The following is a 10,280-nucleotide window of genomic DNA, read 5'->3' as shown; positions in this document are numbered from 1 at the left end:
CTTTGTTCATTTTATGGCGGAATTCCAGGGCCATTCTGGATCCAGTGGGTTCCTGCAAGCCTCACATTCATGACTTTACACAGCATAGTCAGATCCAAATTGCACAGGCAAATTTATTCTACCTAATACTTTGATCATACTTCTACTTTTTACACAGGGTTGGGTTAGGATAATTGTGCAAATCTTTCTCCTTTTTCTGCCTGCTTCAAAGGAAGCAAGAGATGAACTTTTAAAAGTCTTTAGATACCCTCAAATAAAATATTGTGAAAAATCATGGCATTTAATGACTCATAGTTGATGATTTAGTTGTTTTACCTTATTAACCAAAATGACAAAAACATCAAATAGATGTTGAGTTTACTGTGGGTCAGGCACTCTGCTAAGTGCTTCATATATGTTACATTATATACACCTCATGTCAAGCCTACAGAAGGATATCATTATCTTTATTTTACAGGTCAGAAAACTGATATTTGGTCTAAATAGCTAACTCGAGGTCACACTGAGCTTGAGTTAAGGAATAGTGAAGGAAGCAAACTCAGGGGTGCTGGACTTCCAATTCCACACTCATCCATTGCTGTATGTATGCTGGATTTCATCACTAATAAGATTATCCATACTAACACAATTGAGCTGACAAATCTGAAACATTTTGTACATTATTTAAGTAACAAAGGCAAATGGGAATCTTAGCATACATGCAGTTCTGCTGCTGGTTTGGGTTTAACTTAGACTGAGGTGAAAACAAGCTTGAAGTGGACAGTGTTAGGTTTTTCAAAAGACACTTCTACATTTTGCTGATGTTCAGAAATCAAGTAGCAGGGAATATAAAAATTCTGGCCTCACCCATGAAATGAGTTGCCACTCAGGTCATAATAAGTGACTTTTGAGCATGACAACAATAAAAATTAAAAGCCCAACATCCTTATGTGTATGAAGCATTAAGTCTGTGAGTTCTTGAAGTGGTTGAAAAGAACAAGCTCTTGTAGAAATCATCATATCCACAAGGAACTGTGAGCCAGCTTGAGACACATCAAGGTGCTGAGTGTGGAGATTCCACGATGGCTCCACCTCAGCTGGCCTACAAATGTTCCATGGAATTAAATCTGGAGCAAGCTCAGTTATAATGACATCAACCCAAGAGTTCTGGTCTGTGATCAAGGCAAGTCATTAAAGTCTCTCTATTAATGGGAAAGCACTCACCTTCTCTGCCAATGTCCCTCCCACAGTGTGTTCACATCTGCACAGCTCTTTGTAACTCTCAAAATAAAATAATTCCTTTAACAATGCTTGGCACCTCCATGAACTATGAATTCAAACCTTGAAATAGTTCCCATAGATACTGTTTTAGATTATAAAGAGCAGATACTAGATGAGGGTACTAGGAAGTCTACACTAACCCAGGCCATTATTGGTGGGTGTGGGATGTAATGCTGTTACAGGCATCAACAACAATGCAATTTCCTCGCCATTCTGTTACTTGGCACTGAGCAAAGTTTAACTGAATTCCCCTCTAGTCAAAGTTATAGGAAGAATTCCAGGATCTCTTGATGCTCATTTGCATTCAATTAACATCAAACTTTTAGTGTCCGTCCTACCAGAAGGGGGCTGAACAAGAATGTTCTAGTCAGGGGCATGGAGAGGGGAAATCTCTTACTCTGAGTGAGCATGTCAATCTCTCAGATCCATTATGGGGGTTCTTTAGATAGCTTCATTTTAGTATTTCCTTTTTCAAAACTTTTATTCTAGGTTCAGGGACACATGTGCAAATTTGTTATATAAGTAAGCTGTGTGTCACGGGGGTTTAGCGCACAGATTATTTCATCGCCCGGGTAATAAGCACAGTATCTGATAGATAGTGTTTTTAAATCTTCTCCCTCCTGCCTCCCTTCACCCTCTACCCTAAAGTAGGTCCTGGTGTCTGTTGTTTCCCTTTTTGTGTCCATGTGTTTTTGTTGTTTAGCTCCCAGTTAAAAGTGAGAGCGTGTAGTATTTGGTTTTCAGTTCCTTCATTAGTTTACTTAAGATAATGGCATCCAGCTCCATCTATGTTGCTGCAAAAGACATGATCTCATTCTTTTATATGGCTGTGTAGTATTCCATGGTGCATATGTACCACATTTTCTTTATCCATGCTACTGTTGATGGGCATTTATGTTGATTTCAGGTTTTTGCTATTGTGAATAGTGCTGTAATGAACATACATGTGTATGTGTCTTTATGGTAAAATGATTTATATTCCTTTGGGTATACGCCCAATAATGGAATTGCTGGGTAGAATGGAAATTCTGTTTTAAGTTCTTCGAGGAATCACCACACTGCTTTCCACAATGGCTGAACTAGTTGACATTCCCACCAATAGTGTATAAGCATTTCCTTTTCTTGGCAACCTCGGCAGCATCTGTTATTTTCTGACTTTTTAGTAATAGCCATTCTGACTGGTGTGAGATGGCATCTCATTGTGATTTTGATTTGCATTTCTCTAATGATAAATGATGCTGAGCATTTTTTCATATACTTGTTGGTCATATGTATGCCTTGCTTTGAAAAGTATCTGTTCATGTCCTTTGCTAACTTTTTAATGGAGTTGTTTTTTGCTCATAGTTTTGTTTAAGTTCCTTATGGATTCTGGATATTAGACCTTTGTTGGATGCATAGTTTGCAAACATTTTCTCCCATTCTGTAGATTCTGTTTATTCAGTTGATAGTTTCTTTTGCTGTGCAGAAACTCTTTAGTTTAATTAGGTGCCATTTGTCAATTTTTGTTTTGCTGTAATTGCTTTTGGCATCTTGTCATGAAATCTTTCCCAGGTCTTATGTCCAGAATGGTATTTCCTAGGTTATCTTTCAGGGTTTTTATAGTATTATGTTTTATATTTAAGTCTTTAATCCATCTTGAGTTGATTTTTGTATATGATGTAAAGAAGAGGTCCGGTTTCAATCTTTTTCATATGGTTAGCCAGTTATCCTAGTACCACTTATTGAATAGGGGATCCTTTCCCCATTGCTTATTTTTGTAGACTTTATTGAAGATCAGATGATTGTAAGTGTGGAGACTTATTTGTCAGCTCTCTCTCTGTTTCATTCATCCATTTGTCTGTTTTAATACCATACAGTATTGGTTACTGTATCCTTGTAGTGTAGTTTGAAGTCAGGTAGCACAATGCCCTCAGCTTTGTTCTTTTTGCTTAAGAATGCCTTGGCTATTTGGACTCTTTGTTGGCTCCATATATCATAGTATTTTCTAACAAGTATTTTTTTTTTTCTCTTTTTAAGACAGTTTCACTCTTGTTGCCCAGGCTGGAGTGCAATGGCACAATCTTGGCTCACTGCAACCTTCATCTCCCGGGTTCAAGCGATTCTCTTGCCTTAGTCTCCCAAGTAGCTGGGATTACAGGCATGCACCACCACACCTGGCTAATTTTGTATTTTTAGTAGAGATAGGGTTTCACTATGTTGGTCAGGCTGGTCTCAAACTCCTGACCTCACATAATCTACCCACCTTGGCCTCCCAAAGTGCTGGGATTACAGGCGTGAGCTATGAGCCACCACTCCCGGCTCTAACAAGTATTTCTAAGTGAGGTCTCAAGGATGGCTCCCTGATGCACTGCTCTAACAGCTTGGGGAACATGAGTCTGAGAGTCTTTATGAAAAAGGAAGCTCCTATTGATAATCAGTACCATTTGTAAGCTATATATATATATGGCAAATAAATATCCAGTCCTCTCCTTTGCAAACCTTATAACAGCACTTGATCTTTCTGTATTCATTTACTTCTGGCATGAGTAGCACTTCTTCTTTATACTCCTTTCTGAGACCAACTCATATGGCTTAAATCCCATATCAGGTCAGAGCGGGAAGTCCTGCCCTTTCCTTCCCCACTCCTGAGAGGTCCTTTCCCTCCTCTGGCAATGGTCCCACTTCCCTTATCATTTATGACTTTCATATTGACTCACTGTCTGGACCACTCAAACTGCTGTGCCTGTTTCTGCTAGCCCTGCCTGCTCTCTGTGAGCACTGTGGTGAGATATGAAAAACAAAGCTTTTCTGCACTTGGAGGAAACCACGCAAATGAGAACCAGTGAAGTTTCCAGTACAGGCCAAATTGGATGCTGTGGAGAGAATATATACCAGGAAAAACACTGCTGGGTTATCACAGGATGGTAGACCTTTTTGCTAAGTTCTTTTAAAATTTTGTTATAAAACAGATACACTCATTGAGAAAAGTATAATGAAGTCTCATGTTCTCTACATCCAGGTAAACTTAGTTGTTGACATCCACTGAGGTTGAATTTGAATAGTTTAAATTCCAACTACTACTATTTTTAATTAAAAGGAAGATGAAGATGGCAGGGAGGGGTTGCTGGGATCCCAAGATTCCAGGGTATCTCTGACAATGCCTTTCAGTCCTACTTACAGGAACATGAAATTAAGCCAGCATGGTCATAAGTTTACTGTGAGTGAGATAAGAATGTGAAATCTGCCCTAGGCATCCTGGGGCTGGGTCCCATCATTGTTGACACTAATCACCCTAGAGGCCAACGGTTTTCAGATGTCTTTTAGTTAGCTGAGAATGTGTTAGGCAAAATAATGGGCCCCAAAGATGTTGACATCCTAGTCTCTAAAACTTGTGAACACAGGAGCTTAAATGGCAAAAGGAACTTTGCAGATATGATTAAGTTATGGACCCTGAGATGCGGAAACCTTATATGAGTTCTAAAAAGTCGAAGAAGGCAAAAGGTGGGTGAGAGAGATGGCAGCATAAGAAGGGTTTAACACTGTTGTGGGTTCTGAGCTGCAGGGAGCTACGTACGAGGAGTAAGAGAAGCCCCTCAGAGCTAAAGGCCACCCTCAGTTGAGAGCCAGCGAGGAAACAGGAGCCTCAGTTCCACAAGCACAAGTGGCAAACTAAATTATTTTAAGAACAGGAATGAGCAAGGAAACAGATGGTCCCTCAGAGCCTCAGAAAGAAATGCAGCCATGCCACATTGTTTTGCAACAGGTGAGCCTAGGACTGAAGTTCTAACCCTACAGAACTGTGTGAATATCTGTGTTGTTTGAGCCACTGAGTTTGTAGTAATTTTTTATGGCAACCACAGACAATGAGTGCAAGATGCATCTATGTGGTGTAAAGTAGGACCAGTAAAATCACCTCTTGATCAGAGGCATAGAGCTCTCAAGCCCATAAAGGTTACTGGCTATCTCCACAGCTTGTTTTAGTGAGAGAGCAACTAGACAACATTCTGGAGGGGCAGATACCCTTATTAAAAACTGGCTCCAAGATTTGCCACCATTGAATACACAACTATTTTGCAGTGTATATAAATTTTGGTTGCAGATTACTGATGTTATGCTAAGGAAAAATACTGTCTTTAATATTCTTAATCACAAAGCTGATTCTGTCATATGTACATACTTGTTTTTAAAGTAATAATAAATGGACAAATGCAGTTGAATTATTTGATGATTGACTATTGGCACCAATAGCTCCACGGCCTTACCCTGCCCACCAGTCTGTACTAGAAGTCATATTCCTTTCCATTAGCTACAGAAAGAAGATAATAACTACATATTCAGGAATGGTAGGCAGTTATAGGAACCTCTCAATAAGGCACTGACTGAAAAATAATTAAAACATCTGAGCTCTGGAAATGCACATATGTTTTGAGCAAATTCCTAAATTCTCTTAAGATTTTCACTGGGGCTTTCCTAAGGGGACATTTACAGCTCTAAAAAGTAGCCTGGACCATCAAAATAACTGCTTACAGGGTAGACAAAGGGTATTCAAAAGCACCTGATTTGAGGACCAGAGTTCATCTATATTATCAAACTTACCTTCAATGCCCTCATCTCCTGTCTTTGAACCTTCTGCATCAATTTCCCCACCAAGGTTTCTTCTGCAGTTTCCATTGCCACCTTCTGCCTACCTCTGCGCAGTGGAGTAAAAACAGCTCCATTGTTTCTGTTGGAGCAAAAACTCAAGCGCTCCATGATAAAGATATTCCTTCATCTCCCTTAATCTTCCCTTTAACATTTTATTGCCTGTATCCCTTTGTCAACTTTTCACTAGGTATTTCATTGCAAAGACATCTGAGAAACTCATCTATGCTAATAGATTCATGCAAGATCATGGTTGAATGTGCTATCTCTTTCAGGTGATAGTTATTTTAAAAGAAGATTCCTGGAAGTATTACGTCTTTATCCAAAGTAATGAAATCCATGTGGTGGAATTTTAGACACTGGTATTGACATGGAGGCTGAGAGGGCATAGGGAGTGAGCCTCTCCTTAATCACTGGTGTGCCTTATCCCACCACACAGACCTGTGCTAACTTTCCATCTCAGTAGGGGCTTCTCTGACTATAGGGTATCCATTTATAGCTTCTATTGAGACAAGCTAGTTGCTGCAACAAATACGATCAAAAGAGTATAATGGCTTAAATAAGATAAAAAATTATTTCTTGCACTAAAAAGAGCATTGGGCAAGTGAGCAGTTTAGTAAGCTATCCCTTTCTCATAAAATAAGTCAGGGTCCTAGGCTGATGAAGTTTTTATTTTCAACATTCCATATGAGGCACTCAAAACTTGCCCTAGTTGTGGGGGAGTGGGGAGGTGGAGGGCTTTTCTTTCAGCCTTTCCAGAAGAAAAGATCAAGGAGTTAACCATTTGGCAGTTTTGTACAGGCCCAATCTGGAAGAAATGCTCCTCATATCACTAACATTCCTTGGCTGAATCTCAGCCACATGGTAGTGCCTAAGTGCAAGAAAGGATGAGAACTGTGTTCTTTCTGCAGCCGTAGGAAGGAGTGGTGCACAAGAATTTGGGGGACTAATTAATGGTGTCTCCAAGCAGCTCAAACATGAATCTATTTCTGGCTTCTTGTTTAGGGACCACTTTCCCTCTTACAGAAAACCAATAATATTTGGGCATTGTTCCTGCCATCAAGAACAACTTGTCTTGCCAGACAAGTTTGGCAAATAAAGACAAAAAGTGTGAAACTTTAAAAAATTGCAGCCATTTTCATATATTAGGCATAGGAGCATCATTTCTTTTTTGGAAGACAGAATCAATGTATTTGTTTGAGGAAACACTTTTAGGGGTGTTTTGTTATGCAAAGTTTAATCTTGGGTTTAGTCTCATAAATGAGAAGTCTCATTGGGGCCAAGATGAGAGAGACAATTTTGCAAAAGAATGTGAATAATGAATGGCCACCTTTGGAGTGGAAAGAGCTCCAACTCTGGGTAATTATTATGAAGTAAATTAGTTTTTCGTCCTCTGTCTGGAGTCTGACAGAAAGAAATTGGAGCTCTGAACTCAGCACAAGATCAAGAGGAACGTCCACCTATATGAGAAGGGACTGAAACCATAAGCCATAGCAACATATCAGCAATACAGACTGAGATGAGACAGCAGGTGGGACTCTACATTGGGATAAGACCAGTAGACTTAAGAGCAGTGGTCATTATTACCAAGTTTTAAGTGTTCCTTTTCTGCATTCTAATTCTGAATATTATCTTACTCCCTCAGTACAGTTTTATTATTCACTCTGGCCTATTATTAGCTATGCTGATGAAACTTTATGAAACATGCGAAAAAGCAGTTTGAAGCAACAGGTAGCAAGCAACAGCCAAGGTAGGTGCATTCTCTTCAGAAATCCTCAGAGTCACCTGAGGAGAGAACTAGGATTCCTGACATCATCCAACAAGGGTTTGGATCTTGGTGGGTTTTTTGTTGTTGTTGTTGTTGTTCTTGGCTAGCAAAGGTGTATCTGACCATGGAAGGCCAAAGAACACGGATATATGGTTAAATATGTGCAAACAAAATATCCCAACACTTTGGGAGGTCAAGGTAGGAGTATCACTTGATCCCAGGAGTTCAAGACCTGTCTGTGCAACAAAGTAATACCCTGTCTCTACAAAAAATTTTTTTAAAAATTAGTTAAGTGTGGTGGTCACCACTTGTCAAGAGGATGAGGTGGGAGAATCTCTCGAGCCCAGGAGTTGGAGGTTATACTGATCCATGATCATGCCACTGCACTCCAGCCTGAACAGCAGAGCAAGACCCTGTCTTTAAAAAAAAAAAAAAAAAAAAAAAAAAAAAAAAAAATCCATGAACAACCCAAGACTTAGTGTAATTGTACCAAATGGAGTTGTAAGGGCTCTACTTCCTGCAGCCAAAGCAGATAGGAGGACTGAAATTGTTAGGAAAACCTCACTGCAGAGGGAATTTGGATCTGACCCTGAAAGTATCTAGCAGGGGTGCTAGAAGACACCCCAAGGAAAAAACCCGTAGAAACTGTGGGATACTCCATGAATTGCAGGGTTGGATACGTTTTGTTTCCACTCTAATTGGCCTGTTTTTCTTTGGAACTCTCTGGGTTTGTCCACAGGATTTCCTGATAATTTGATAATGCATGTTACTGTGCCTTAATCTGTTGTATTTTCTAGACCACAATTTCCTAACCAATGTGCCCATTATTGATGTGCTAACACATTAATCCCTTTGGCTCTCCAGGCTGTCCTCCAGGACCTGTGGTGTTCACCTCTGGCTATAAGCAGCCTCATTGGTGAACACTAGCATGTATCTTCGCATGTACATTAGATGCTGTAAAGTGAAACATGGTGGGACGCTCTGCAGCCTACATGCTGGTAAGTGACATTGACCATGGGGAGGAAAAGTATAGTAGTATTCTAGACTGTATGGAATGTGGAATCCAAATGCACGTGGGATCAACTTTTAAAAAGTTGTCAATATTACTGTTTTACTCGCTCTAGTTAAAGGTGTTATTTCTCTTCCTCTCTTTTTTTACTTGCTTCATTTTCCTCTTATATCACCAATGCAGTATTTTCCAGAGAGCTGAGGAACCCAGATGCAGAAGGTGCTGAAGCAATTCCATATACCTTTTAGCAATGAAGGATAGAAAGAAAACCCATACATAGCTGGGTTACAAGGGGAGGCTCTTGGGGTATCTAAGAGTGGCCATGCTGTGTGTGCAGGTTATCTGGAAGCCCAACGAACAATGGGCAGCAGATCAGAGGAACAGCTGAAGCAGGGATGAAGGGCAGGAACAAGGCCTGTATGCAGGAAAGGGTAGGGCTGTCGACAACAAAAAGATCAGAGCAGTTATGGCTTCATTTCTTTCAAGCCCCTAACTTTCCACAGGTACTAAGGCAAGTCAGACAAGTTGTTTGACTTGTCTGTTTTCATTCTGGAGGCCATTGGACAAGATGACCGCTACAGGAATAGTGTGGGTGGGCCTAAAGATTAGGAAGTTTATAAATCTACCTTTCCCATTTTTGCTCCCATATTTTTTTTTCTAATTTCATTGTCTCACAATCGCATTGTCTCTATCCTCATTCACTCCATTTCTCTTCTCAGAAGCAGGCTCATTTCATACAACTCTAATAATAAGCACTCTCTAGCCAGAAGAGGGCAGTATTTGGAAGTGTTGAAATAGAAATCCTCATGGTGCAGGCACAGGCATTAACAGGCTGATGGGTTCTCTTTTTTTCATACGACTTCAGCGAACTGTAAAAGGAGCATGCATTTCTTCTGAAGTTATATCAAATGATTCCTTCATCTCCCCACTCCCAACTTTTTAAAGAAATAATCATAAATATTTAAGATATAAATATCAAGTTGACTTAATAACAGGCCATATTTTGGCTAGTTTCATGAGAAACTTACACAGCATATAGAATGCAAATACTCACATACTGTGAACAGAAAGTATATGGTGTATTCAGGCAAAACAGATACTTTGCTTAGAGTATGCCTGCTCCTACTAGGCAGTTGGGCAAGTAGAATTTGTGTTCTATCAAGTTTAAAAAAATGTACAAGTTAAGACAAGAAAGTGTTAACTGTCTCAATACATATTTACGGAGGTCCTATGAGGTGTCACGTACTAGCTGGACAATGGAGCGATGTGTTGATGACTTCAACAAGGAGAGATAGTGGGTCTAGATGGTGGCATGGACTTGAAAGAAATGATCTTTGAAGAAGGAAGGAAAAGTTCCGAAAAGGGAACGCAGTGAGGACTAAAGAGGGTACCTACTCCATCCCTCGGTCCTGTGGTGTGGAATATGGGAACTCAACAGTGTCCTCAAAAGAAAGCTGAGTTTTATTTAGATTAAGATAATTTTTTCAAACATTTAGAGAAGAAATTGAGGACACGGGAGATTTGGTTGATGACAGGCCATAAGGCAATAAAGAAAGGGGTTGGGAGTAGAGAGCATGGCTGGTTTTCAGAGTGTATAACCTATGTAGTCACACAGAGCCCTGT

The sequence above is a fragment of the Rhinopithecus bieti genome, unplaced genomic scaffold, assembly GCF_001698545.2.
Source record: "Rhinopithecus bieti isolate Rb0 unplaced genomic scaffold, ASM169854v2 scaffold_48739, whole genome shotgun sequence".
Classification (NCBI taxonomy): domain Eukaryota; kingdom Metazoa; phylum Chordata; class Mammalia; order Primates; family Cercopithecidae; genus Rhinopithecus; species Rhinopithecus bieti.
This window is presented reverse-complemented; position numbering follows the sequence as displayed.